Consider the following 11,785-nt stretch of genomic DNA (forward strand, 5'->3'; position numbering starts at 1 on the left):
TATTCAAGTGCATATAGAACATTTAACAGTATACTTCACATTTTGGACCATAATACGAATCTTCAAAAAATGAAAAGAACACACTGCTTTTTCTGACCACATTGCACTGTTAGAAATCAATAACAAAGAAGGACTCAGCAGATGGCATAACAGTTATATTGCTGGACTCTTACATGGCTGACCGTGGTTCCAGTCCTGTACCCGGTGACTTCAAACTCATGCCAGGTGTGTGTGTGTGCATGCCCAAGATCCTGAGAGGAGAATGGAGAAGAAGGGACTACAGCATGGCCATCCCCCCTTGGGGGTGATTTCTTACTTTCTGTCTATCTCTTTCTGCCTCTCCAGTAAGCACACATGCCCTATAGCACAAACCTCTTCCCCTCCCCCCCAAAAAAAAATCAGTAACAAAAGAAAAAAAATGTAATTGTATTTTTTAAAACTTCTAAATAACCCAGAGGTCAAAGAAATAAAAAAAATTATAAAACATTTGGAAATAAATAACAATGAGAGATCAGCTAAAACAAAGTTTAGAGAAAAATTTATAGCAGTAAGCACATAAAAGTAAAAGAAAATTGCAAATCAATTATTTATTCTAGCAGTAAGCACTTACAGGTAAAAGAAAATTGCAAATCAATTATTTATTCTTCTACTTCTCAAAAGTAGAAAAAAAAAGTAATTAAACCCAAAATGTACAGAATTATGAAACTATAAAACTACAATTTTAAAAATCAATGATAGGTTTCCAGTGGGGAGAGAAGAAGGAAGCAGGGAGTGGGGTGGCTGGGGGAAACCCACTGCAGCTGCTGCCACCGCCGTCTCTGTGCTCCTGGCATGGGAAGAGAAGCGTGACTATCATTTGCAAGCTGGCAGCAGGCTGCAGGACTGTAGGCGATGGGAAGGTGATGGCAGATATAGATTAACTCAACATTGACAGCCTCACCCAATGATTGCTGGAAGTAAGAGAGTCCAAGCCTGATAAGAACATCCAGCTACAGGAGAATGAAATCAGAGGGCTGTGCTTAAAGTCTTGAGAGTGATTTCTCAGTCAGCCTCTCCTACTAAAACTTGAAGTGCCATTCAAAATATGTGGTGATATTTATGGCCAATATTATGATTTGCATGGACTTTTTGAATACGGTGGTTTCCTGCCAGCAAGCAACTACCTGTTCCTTGAGGACTATGTAGTCAGGAGGAAGCAGTCATTGGAAATCATCTGCCTCTTACTGGCCTAAAACATCAAACATCCTGAGAATTTCTTTCTTCTCACAGGGAACCATGAGGTGCCAACATCAATAGAATTTGTGGATTTTATGATGAGTGTAAATAAGACTCAACCTTAACCTATGGAAAACTTTTTTTTCCCTTCTGAAACATTTTTAATTAATTAATTAATTTACATTCATTCCCTGAGTATCATCATAGCATACAGAATGTGATTTCCCACCCAGAATATACTGCATAGTGGCTTAATCATACATGTTATCATCAATAATTTTCCATTTCCAGTTGCATCTATAATGTATATATATATATATACTTATATTTATATATATACACACACATATATACATGTGTATATATATTTTACCCCTATTTCTCACCCTCTGCCATTTCCCACCCTCCTCCCACACTATCTCAGATGTCTACAGTTTTTTCCATTCCTTTTCCCCCCCAATATTTTGTTGATTTACAAAATTTCTTAAATAATCTCCTTTCAATAGCATGTTCAGCTGGTATGTATGGATCTGTGAATACATGTCTGACGTTTTGTGTGAAACTCTGACTAGGATGAATACCTTATTAGGTAACACCTAGCTGATGCTATTCAGCTTACTATGATCATTAAATAGGTATTTTTAATATATTTTTTTAATTTTAAGAAAAGCATTTTAGCTTTAATAAATCAAACAAATGCTAACAAAATATGCTTAAAAATTAAAGCCAGGAAACAGGTTAGGATTCTGTTTAAATAGTAGGTACATGAACCTAATGGCAGCTCAAGACAGAACAAAAATCCTTAAAACCAGAAAACAAAGCCTAGAAGAAAATCAGCAATGTTTTAGTCAAAAGTCATAAAATTCTATTTTGCCAGTTCAGTCTCATGTACTTAACCTATCTTCTGTTTGATCTTCCCAATTAAGTTCTGGGACATAATATTCAACTCCAGACTTGTCCCTATGATTAAGTTGGCCATTTTCTTCTGTTTTGAACTCTTATTTCTGTGTGTCTGTAATTTAATTTTCCTGGTATAGCACTCCCTTGAGAACTTCTTGGAGATCTGGTCTGGTGTTGCTCATTTCTTTCAGGTTTTGTTTATCTGAGAATGTTCTTTTCTTCCCATATGAAGGATAATCTTGCCAGGTACAATATTCTTGGTTGAAATTGCCTTTTCCCTTAACATTTTGAATGTATTTTCCCATTCTTTCATCACTCACATTGTTTCCGATGAGAGATCCACTGTTAGCCTGATGGGATATCCTTTGTAGGTAACTTGCCATTTTTCTCTTGCCAATCTTAGTATCTTGTCTATGTCTGTGGTTTTGGTCAATCTGGCTATAATGTGTCTTGGAGAAGATCTTCTTGTGTTGATTCTATTGGGAGTCCTTTGTATTTCTTGGGACTGGATCTTTGAATGCTTATCTAGGTTTGGAAACTTTTCTTCCAGGATTTCATGGAATAGATTGTCAATGCCCTTATGAGTCTCTTCACCTTCTGAGATACCAATTATTCAGATATTTGGACATTTCATGGTATCTAGTAATTCTCATATATTATTCTTGTATTTTTGGGTAATTTTCTCAGTCTTTGTGGTGAATTTTTCTAGGTCAGCAATCTATCTTTTACATCTGAGATTCAATTTTCGGTATGATCTAGTCTGCTTTTAATTCTTTCAAGGGAGGTTTTGACTTCCTGTATTAAAGCTTTCATCCCTAACAGGTCCATTTGATTTTTTTATAGTATGTATTTCCTCTTTTAAATCTTGCAAGAATTTTCTCACCTTCTGGAGCTTGTCAGCTCCTTTCTCCTGCTTCTGCTGCAGTTCATTGTCTATCTTCTTTTCCATCTCTCTTAGCTTTGCCACTATGAATATTCTAAATTATTTATCAGGCATTTCCATGAGTTTCATTGTACTATCTGAGGATGAAGAGGAGTTATTCTTTTCCATTGGAGAAAAGGTGTTTTCTTGCTTACCATATTTCTTGTGACCCTGCAGTGATTTCTAGTCATCTGATGGATGGTGCATTTCTTCCTAGTTCTTGAAGTTTAATCTGAATGTTCAGAGGCATACAAAAAATGGTGATTTGCAATCTCTCTTCCACTCCATTTTCACTATTTGTGCATCAAATTCATTAGCAATAGAGGAATATTCTGACCCTAATCGTATTCAGATGTTTGGATACTGTTCACCTGGATCTGTCTAGTCACTTAGCGTGTAGAGACCACTAGAAATGAATCTGAAGAAAGAAGTCTCAGCAGAAAATCTTCATTTTTGGTCAAGGAAAGCAATATTTCACAGCTCAAGTTCAGTATCCATCTCAAGATGGCACATATGGAAAACTTTCACAGACTGTTTTAACTGTTTACCAATAGTGGCTACCATCAATGAGAAAATATTCTGCTGTCATAGGGGTTTATCACCAGATCTTCAATCTATGGAGCAAATTTGGTGAATTATATACAATGTACCAGATCAAGGTCCTCTTTGTGATTTTATGTGGTCTGACCCCGATAGAGATGTCTTAGACTGGGGTAAAAATGTCAAAGGAGAGTCCTTCACATCTGGTGCAGAAGTGGTTGCAAAATTTCTCCATAGCACAATTTGGATCTTATATGTAGAGCCCATCAGGTGGTTGAAGATGGCTATGAATTTGTTGGAAAGCGGCAGTTGATTACTCTGTTTTCTGCACCCAATTATTATGGAGAACTTGACAATGCACGTGCCATGATGAGTGTGGACCAAACACTAATGTTTTCTTTTCAGATTTTAAAGCCTGCAGAGAAAAAGAAGCTGAATGCCACAAGACCTGTAACACCTCCAAGGGGTATGATCACAAAGCAAGTAAAGAAATAGATGTCATTTTGACACTGACTTTTTGGGACTAGCCACATATAGTTAATAACTTTCATTTTTCAAAATGTAATGTGTACTGGTCAGCTTACTCAGATAGATCTCTGTTAGTGAGGGCCCCCTCCTTTCATTTTTTATTTAATGAATACAATTTGCTGGTTATAACAGCACATGAAAGACTCTCTGCTCCCAAGGAAAAGTATTTTTTGTTTTTGTTTTTTAATTCCTTTTGCAAACAACTTCAATGATGATGTTAAACCTGTACATCCCAGGACAGTTTATCCCGTCTGAGGGGTAAGTGTACAATTGATTTTTTTTAATTTAGTATGATTCACGAATAATGTAAATGCTTGATTTCTTTAGGATATAAGGAAAGCCCTATGGTACTCTGAATTGGTACATGTTATTCTCATAAAGTGCACACTGTTGATGCAAACATAAATAAATAAAAATCAGTAATAAATAGAAAAATAAAGAGAGCAATAAAACCAAAATTTTTTTGTTGCTATTTTGTTTGTTTGTTTTTTGAGATAAATTTTTGCTATAGGGCATATGTACTTGCCCAAGACACAGAGAGAGACACAAGGTGAAAAACCACCCCTGGGGGAATGGCCACGTCTCAATCCCTTCTCCTCTAGGGATCTTGGGCACTGACACACAGGCACCCAGTATGAGTTTTAAACTGTCCAAGACTCAAGTCATGGTCAACTCCATGGGAGCACAGCAATGTAACCATTATACCATTTGCTGGTCTCAAAATTGGTTCCTTGGAATGAAAAAAATAAGTCAAATAAACTGACAAGTTCTTGCCACAAAGATCAAAAGACAGTGGAAAACAAAAGAAGGATGGAGAAAAGAGAAAGAAGCATAAATTATCAAGATCAGAGATGAATGGAGACATTGCTATAAAACTTTAAACCTTAAAAGGATAATAAGGAAAATTACAAACTTTCTATCAGTAGTTTTGACAACTTTGATGAAATGATTTACCTTTTTAAAAGACATCATCTAATAAAGCTAACAGGAGAAGATAACATAACTTCAATTGTCCTATTTTTATTAGATAATGAATTTATGGTTTCAAAACTTCCCACAAAAATGTCCAGACACATATTGTTTTACTTATAAATACTGAACACTTAAATGTATGCACCAATGCTGCATAAAATTGAAGAGATACCTCATTCTTGTGAATTTAGCCAGGTTGTAGTTACAGAGTCAATATTTTTAAATCTACAAACTAGTTTTTAAAAAAGTTGGAAACTAAAATATAAAACAAACATTACCATTTGTAATAGCACCAGGAAATATTAAACATGTAAGGATAAACATAAAGTACTTATAAGATTTGTAATGGTAAAAAATGTAAAATGTTGCTAAGAAAAATTAAAACATTGGTGAGAAGTAGAGATATACGAGGAGACTCCAGAAAGTTTGTGGCAACATAGAATTAAAGTAAGGGTTTGGTACCAAAAAAATGAAATCCACAGTTTTTGCATAATACATACTTTCCATGAAACTATTGAAGATCCCTGGATTGTTTCAATAAATCAAAATACTCAATATTGTAAAGTTCTTATTTCTCTCCAAATAGATCTAAAAATTCAACACAACTCTAATAAAAACTCTATAATCTTAAAAACATTGTCAAGTTGATTCTTAAATTTCTACAGAAATGAAAATGATCTAAAACATATAAAATGATTTTTTAAAAAATAGAACAAAGTTGGACTTATACTACCTGATTTCCAGACTTTATTATAAAGTTTCCGTAACAAAGATAGTGTGACTTAGAGCTATACATAGAGATGAATGGAACAGAATAGAAAATACATAAATAGCCTATTCATATTTGGCTAATTCATTTTTATAAAGATACTAGAAAATAACAATGGAGAAAAAAATAAACTTTTCAACAAATGATTATACAAGAAATAAACAAACTTTGAGGGGGTAAAAGAAAAAGCTGATGATACCAAGCCCTGGTGAGGATGTGGAGCAACTGGTGGGAATGCACATCTGGTCGGTGACTTTGTAAAATAGTTTGGCATGGTTTTATAAAGTCAAACACACCCTTACCATTTGACCCAGAAATTCCACTCTTAAGTGTTTACCCATGATAAATGAAAGCACATGTCCACACAAAAATCCATATGCTAATATTCAAAGACGCTGTATTCATAATAGGCAAAACCTGGGTGTTGGGAGTTAATTCTCCAGGTGTTTCCAGGGCTTCTGGATGTCTTGCAAGTAGAGGCACTGACTGCCTTTGTATCTGACTATCTCTTCAACAATGGGTATAGAATGGTCAGCCTTGGAAGACACAGCTTTCTCCTCTAAAGAAAAGGATAGGCTTATTTTACACTGCAGTACACTAATGCCTCTCTGGATCAAAAGTCAATCAAAGGTATTCTAAAAGATTTTAGTTCCCTAGGCTCAGGATTTTTTTTTCTCTTTAATGAAATGCATTCCCTGTACAAGCAAGACCTGGTCATTTTCATGTCACCCTCTGGAAAGTGGGGCTTAGAAAACTGGCACAAATTCTGGGACTCTAGCTATGCTATTGCAATAAGCAATAAATCATCTTTGGTCTGATGTGTCCCAGAAATCTTATGTCTTCTGTCAGCACCCATAAAACTGTGACAAGTTAATAGTAAGATAAAAATCTCAGACCATTCCTTGTTCTTGACACTGGAAAGAACCCAAATGTCTACCAAAATATGGTATTTTGTGAAATAGAATGAACTACTGATAATATGAGAATACATATTATGAAAAAAAACCATGCATGGATTTCAAATTTTATACCAAAATAAACTCACTTTAATTCCACTTTTTCATGGACTTTTTGAAGTCCTCTTATATATGCACCAACATGGATGAATTTCAAAAGCATAAGTGAAAATAAAATAAAAATTGAAAGAAGCTGGATCAAAAACACTATATACTATACATTTCCATCTAGTCAAAACTTGCCAACAAGGCAGAGCTAGACATAATAATAAAAAGTTCATGAGTAGTTCCCAGGAGATAGGTATGAGGAGAAAGAGTTGGCTACATAGTGGAATGGAAGTTTTTAGGGTGTGGAAATGTTGTATATCGTAATCATGGTGGTAGTTATGTGACAGAGTATTTTTTTTAAACTCATTGAATTGTACCCTTAGGTTGGTGTATAAAATTGTATGTCAGATCTTTTCAATATAGTTTACAAAAGGATTTATCCCTCAGCTAACATTAACCAGGTACCTACTCAGTTTCAGACACATTTCTAAGAGATAAGGATGTAACACAGAGCATGCAGAGAAAGTTCTTGCTCTCACAGAGTTCATGGTCTAGACCAGGAATGGTAGAAGGTCACATTATAATCAAATACCCCATAAACAAGAAAACGTCAAGTAGCAATAAGTGCCATAATAAAAATAAAGTGATGCCTTCTAGCAGGGAGGTGACCTGGGAGAGTACCACAGGGCATTAGCCAGAAAGCCCCCTTGTCTTGAATAGTATTCTGAGACCTCAGTAACAGCCATTCTCTACTGGAGTGGGAGTGAAGGTATGGAGGATGGGATGATTAGCAGTAATGAAGGATCTGGGAGAAAGCAGGCAGCATAGTGGTTAGGGTGCTGGACTCCCACATGGCTGACAGAATCGTGTGTGTCTATGTGTGTGGGCCCCCAAAATCCCAAGAGGAAAGTAGAGGAAGAGGGACTAAAGCATGCTCATCCCCCCTAGGGTGTGATTTCTCACTTTCTCTCTTACTGTCTCTCTCTGGTGAACACCAGCAAGTGCACATGCCCTGTAGCAAAAACCTAAATAAATAAATAAATAAATAAATAGTCAAGTTAAGAGATAAGTATTAAACATAAATATTCAGGACACTACATCAGAAGCCAAAGGGCTAACTAGCCAAGCTCTTTAAATCCAAGTTTTAGAGTCATCATCACAATGATGAATTGCTGATGAGAAATAACTCTCTTCCTCTTGTGGAGTTAAATGATTCTCTAGAGCAAGAAACTGAATCTTCATATTTAAAATTGGAACTATGCAGAGGATCAATGTTAAGAAATAATCATCACTTGGAACCTTCTCCCAGCTTTCAAGTACATCTTTAAGTGATTACAGCATCAGAGTAACAATGTTTTATGCTTTTTTACAGATTTTCCAAAAGTTTTTTGCTATCTACTTTCCCTTGGGGGGCAGGGAGGGGGAGACTCATAAATTTAAAATAAAACAAAACTTCATCTCAGTTTCTATGACTAATAAGACAAAAAATAACTTCTTGCCTGATTAAAACTGACATCTCTTTGGCATTTCAAAAATGGGAGTCAGATTACAAAATTAATATGGCGACCTTATCATTCAGCAAAATATATAAATACAGAAAAAAATATTGCTGCAGTTTTCAGCCCCAAGCACAAAATAATTCATTTACTAATGTCTAAGGAAAATGAGACGAAAGTATATAAAGTCCACATTTTACCTGAAAATATAAGTAATATAGATGTACTATGGCTGTATAATAATGTTTTTTTGTTATGCTAGGTATGTCATATAGGACACTTCAAAAATTATTTGAAATAATTATTTACTGCTTGGGCCAGCCCTGTAATCTAGGTGTTAAGAAAGCCAGATTCCAGATGGCTCACGTCAGTTCAAAGCCCAGTTCCAAGTTTGAAAAACACACTAGTGTATTTGCATGCATGCCCCAAATTCTAACAGGGTGGAGAAATAGTATAGTAGAGAGTGCTGTGTGGCCACACCACTTGGGGAGTGCTGGCTCACTCTCCTCCATCTCTTTCTTTTTTTTTTTTTCTTTTTTCTGGAGAGATTTTCTTTTTTGCTATAAGGCGCATGCGTTCTCAAGACAGAGAGAGACAGACAGAAAGTGAGAAATCACCCCTCAAGGAGGATGGCCATGCCACAATCTCTTCTCCTTTCTCCTCTCATGATCTTGGGCACGCACGTACAAGCGCCCGGCATGAGTTTTAAGCCACCAGGTCCAGGATGCGAGGTTTTAAGCCCCCAGGCCCAGGATGAGAACCGTGGTCAACTACATGGGAGGCCAGCGACATAGCCATTATACTAACTGCTGGTCCCTTTCTCCTCCATCTCTTCATCTCCCTCCAGCAAGTGTGCATGTCCTCTGGCAATGAAAAAAAATGTATTTACAGCAGAAATCATAGGAAAATAACTGAATAGTTTGAAATACCTAGTTATAAAACAAACACCACAATTAACAGAAAAAGAATATCTTAATTAGAAAGAAGAAAGTCACTAATGTGTTAATTTCTAAGGTTAAAAAAATATCACCTGTTTCTAGAGCTGAAGGAACTGGGAAATGAATAGGCAGAGTGAAGGGGATTTTTAGAGCAGTGAAGCTACTCATAATACTGTAATAGTAAATACATGTCGTTTTACATTTGCTCCACTATGGAAAGTTCCACAAGCGTGAACCCTAATGAAAACTATGGACTCTAGGGAACCAGCAGTTAGCGTAATGGCTATGTCGCTGGACTCCCACGTAGTCGACCGTGGTTCACGTCCTGGACCCAGTGGCTTAAAACTCACGCCGGGTGCATGTGTGTGCGTGCGTGCGTGCGTGCCCAAGATCCCGAGAGGAGAATGGAGGAGAAGGGATTGCAGAGTGACCATCCCCCCTGGGGGGTGATTTCTCACTTTCTGTTTCTCTGCCTCTCTCAGTCTGTCTGGCGAGCGCACACGCCCTATAGCGAAAACCTCTCCAAAAAAAGCTATGGACTCTAGTTGATAGTAACATATTTTTAAGGACTACTTCATTTTTTAACACTACTTACATAGAACATTTTAGAATATTAACTCATTTAGTTGTCATAGTAATGCTGATATAGGTGCTGCTGTAACCCCAGCTGACAAATGAGGAAACTAAGGCACAAAGTTCAGCGATGGCTCTTGTCAGAAGTAAAGCTAGGATTGGTTCTCAGACAGCCACTCCAGCTGCCTCTTCAAACCAGGTAGTGGCAAAGTCGAGACCAGAACACAAAGCAGATTCATGAATTGTAACACATGTACTGTTCTAAGGGAGGACTTTGACAGTGGTGGGGACTATGCACGAGAGAAGGGCAGTGGGTTTATGGTTATCTTTGTACCTTTCTCTCAATCTAGCTGTAAACCTAAAGCTTTTACTTTAGGGGCCAGTAGGTGGCATGGTGGTTAAGGGTGCTAGACTCCCACATGGCCAACCACAGTTCAAGTCCCGGACCTGGCAGCTTGCTTTCTTTCTTTCTCTCTCTCTGTGTCTCTTTCTCTCTCTCCTTCCTTCTCTGGTCAAATAGAAATGAATAAATAAATAAGTTAAAAATTTTTAAAAAAATCTATTACTTAAAAAATTAAATATTGGGACCAGTAGTTGGCATAATGGCTATGTCGCTGAACTCCCATGTAGTCAACTGTGATTCGAGTTCTAGACCGGTGGCTTAAACTCATGCTGGGCACATGTGTATGTGTGCCCAAGATCCCGAGAGGAGAATGGAGGAGACCAAATCCCCTGGGGGGTGATTTCTCGCTTTCTGTCTCTCTGACTCTCTCTGTTTTTCTGGCGAGTGCATGCACCCTATAGCAAAAACCTCTCCCCCCTCAAAAATAAATTAAGTATTAAAAAAGAAACAGTTAAAAGAAACAAATTTGTCCTGCCTTCAAAGTCTTTCACTTGAGGTCTATGTGTTATGACTTATTAGGTTGTCAGAAAAGTCATGACAATTTTTCTATGCAAAAATACATCATAATTTTTGCAACAACCCAATGCTTTGTTCTATCATGCAGCCATGAGCTCCACAACCAAAGGTAAAGGCCAAAGACAAGAAACTATAGTTCTAACTATAATGCATAAACTCTGCCAGAGAGATTGGTAAGAGTTACTGCAGGATCCCAGAGGGTGGTGCTCATTTCCAATGAAAGAAATCAAGGGAGCTGTATTAAGGAGATAGCTGAGCTAGTGACTGAGAGGTAGGGTGGCAATCTGCAATGCCTCTGGAAGAAAGGGCATTTTAACCACAGACAGAATGGGAACCGAGACATGGAAGCAAGTTTGTGGTTAGATTGTAGAAGACACTGGTGGCTCTTCATCAGTGTCCAAATCTTTCTTTTTATTCTTCTTCTTTAATTGTCTATAGGAGATGTGTACTCGAGAGAGAGAGAGAGAGAAAATAAGCCACCAAGACTAGGACGCAAACATGGTCAGCCACTTGGGAGCCCAGCACCCTAACCACTATACCACCTGCTGGCCCCAATCTTTCATTTCTTAGCATATCAATTATAATGAACTGTTTCTGACACTCTCAAGGGCTGATATTTCTGAAGAGCAAATTATTAAGTTAATGTGATCATTTTAAAAGAAATCAAAATTCTAGTATATCATTAATCTCATTGGTGAAAATACATTATTATATATAGTTATAAAGTTGTTTTTGAATGCTAATTGCATATAAATAAAGAAAATCTTGGCAAACGAAAAATGTCAAACCTATGCAGGTCCATTGAATTATACTGTAGAGAAGAAACTAAGAAACAGCATGGTATTGGCACAAAAACAGATATGTGGACCAATGGAACAAAATAGATACCCCAGAAATAAACCTCAAACATACAGCCAACTTTTTCCTTTTTTGAGAGGTTTTTGTTATAGGGTGTGTGCACTCGCTGGAAAGACAGAGACAGAGAGACAGAAAGCGCGAAAACAACCCC

The 11,785-nt window shown here is 37.0% G+C and overlaps 1 pseudogene; it reads left to right on the forward strand.

The window, feature by feature from the left end:
• Window positions 1-902: 902 nt before the first annotated feature.
• On the forward strand, window positions 903-4,083 carry LOC102493632 (serine/threonine-protein phosphatase PP1-gamma catalytic subunit-like; annotated as a pseudogene).
• Window positions 4,084-11,785: the final 7,702 nt, after the last annotated feature.

Source organism: Tupaia chinensis, unplaced genomic scaffold, assembly GCF_000334495.1.
Source record: "Tupaia chinensis unplaced genomic scaffold, TupChi_1.0 Scaffold143481_1, whole genome shotgun sequence".
In the NCBI taxonomy this organism is placed as follows: Eukaryota; Metazoa; Chordata; class Mammalia; order Scandentia; family Tupaiidae; genus Tupaia; species Tupaia belangeri.